Source organism: Apaloderma vittatum, unplaced genomic scaffold (genome assembly GCF_000703405.1).
Source record: "Apaloderma vittatum isolate BGI_N311 unplaced genomic scaffold, ASM70340v1 scaffold3508, whole genome shotgun sequence".
In the NCBI taxonomy this organism is placed as follows: domain Eukaryota; kingdom Metazoa; phylum Chordata; class Aves; order Trogoniformes; family Trogonidae; genus Apaloderma; species Apaloderma vittatum.
Window position 1 is genome coordinate 8,882 of NW_009728857.1, and position 2,128 is coordinate 11,009.

A 2,128-nucleotide genomic window follows, 5' to 3' on the forward strand; every position below is an offset into this window, starting at 1 on the left:
GCGGAGGACCGACCGAGTTATCCCATGGCACGAGGGGTGTCCTGCCACTCGGCCCTGCCACGCGTCCTGTAACCCAGCAGGACAGCTCGACTCTCAGCCTCTGCTGGCACAGCTGTGCTCAGCTGTCACTTCTGTTTAGGTTTTTTCCCTGCCAAAAAAATCATTTTGTCAAGTTACTTTTGGCAGCATCTCTGGATCCGACAAAAGACGGAGGAGCTTTTCTATCAGAGCTGAGAAGAGCACAGATGCCTGTGAGAGGGGAGGTTGAGCAAGACGATCCCCAGAGGTCCTTCCACCTTCCGCCACTTGGTGATTTACTGCTGGCAAAGAATGCCAGGGGAAGGGCTGCCAAAACCCAGAAGCTTTCATCTTGTGCGGGAAAACTTCCTCTGGGCTCAGGAGTTACCTGCCTGTCAGATTAGAAAAGGAGGGATGGAGCAACCATCTGAGCTTCAGCCTGGCACCCAGCGTGTCTAGATTCAAATTCCCTGCCTGAGGATTCATGCGCCCTCGTTTCACCCAGGCTTGGCTCGCTGGGACGGAGCAGTCTGCCCATGGTTAATGGAGGGAAACCGGCCCCTGCAGATCCGTGATTCATCCCAAGCCTCTGCTATACCTATTTCAAGGTGACAGGAATCGCCTTCTGCAAGTGCTCTTCACTACCCGGTGAATTTGCCTAGATTCACATAATGTAAAGATGGTGAACGTTAGGCCAGGTGGACTCAACCTCTCATGCTGCTGGACCCTCATTAACCCAAATACATGCAAGACATCACTGAGAGGCAGAGAACCACTCGATCTAGATTTGCTCGCATCAGAGGAACATTTTTTTGCCGTTCTCTACCCCTCAGGAGATGCTAGTTTGCTCTTCAACGGAGGTGAACGCCAACGTCGCTGTGCCCAAAATGGTGCGATGATAAAACACGTTAATTTGCCACTGATGAAGTACGAACGCTGCTTCTTCCTCTCCCTGCCTCCTCCCTGCTTTTCCTTAAACTACACGCCGCATGATTGATTCTTTCGCCGCTCTGCTCTTCAATTTGTGTCGTGGGGATCCAACACGCGCTGCCCAGCTATGCCACTGGAAGTCTCCATCCTCAGAGCAGCCAGTTTTTCTTCAGTTTTTCTGAAAAAACGTTAAAAATCACTAAACGAGCCCAAACCATGCACGAGAGCCCTGTCAGCTGGTCCAGCTCACGCTGCACCCCTGCTTGCTGTCAGGTGGGAGGGGTGTAACCCATTGGTATTTGTCATATCATGACAACAGTTTGAAGGTGGTTTTAAAGGCATAACCTAAGAATCCAAGGTTCATGGCCTCTGTGGATCCCTGACGCACAAGAACCTTTGAACTGTTTACCTGGTGTTTTTTTGTGGGCAGAAGATGAGTTTCTTGGTCAACACACTACAGTGAACTCAAACTGCAACCGTCGCTTCATCTCACCCACGTTTTCTAAAAAGAAAACCCAACTGTGACCACATGTGGCCGTACAAACCACCGAGTTACCCGGGTGAATGTGTTTATTTCCACAGTAAAAGAAGAAAATCAGAGCTCCTACGCTTGTGGCATGAGTACTCCACAAAATACAGGGGCATCAGTAAACCATGTGGGTCAGGGCTGAAGCCGCAACCTCATGGCATCTGCTGGGTCATCCGTTCACCCTCATCTGTCCTTTGATGTCCCAGGATGAATATATTGGAAATGCACAGATTATTGCACGTTAAGAGCGCAAAAAAATGATCCTTTATATTGAAGGACGTATTCTGGGGGGATCAGAGACTGACGGATACCTCTCCACAACAGTGCCCATTAAAAAGCAGGTGCTTTCCTCTGTCTTCTCTAGCAATCGGCCTCAAAAAAAGCTGATTTCCATTCCAGGCAAATTTCTGTGTTTGCCACTGCACACAGGGCAACAGGACGACGGGAATCAACCTCAAAGCTTCATCTGTTGCTGCTTTCCTGGAGGGGAAGGTGTTCCTGTGGAGAGCTAAATCTCTCAGGCTGCAGCCCAGCGGGTGCTGCATGAAGCAAAGAGCAGACTGCGCTCTCCTCTCCAGCCGTGAAGCAACACTGCCCCACTGGGACCAAGCGCAGAAACGATGATTACCCGGTAGGTTTTGCAGCTGCTTT

General features: G+C 50.3%; 1 protein-coding gene across 1 annotated transcript in view; it reads right to left on the minus strand.

The window, feature by feature from the left end:
- LOC104277548 (probable acyl-CoA dehydrogenase 6) overlaps window positions 1-2,128 on the minus strand; it is a gene marked incomplete at its 3' end in the record, with an annotated part of 12,726 nt that overhangs the window by 6,726 nt on the left and 3,872 nt on the right. The gene's annotated exons all lie outside the window — the stretch shown is intronic.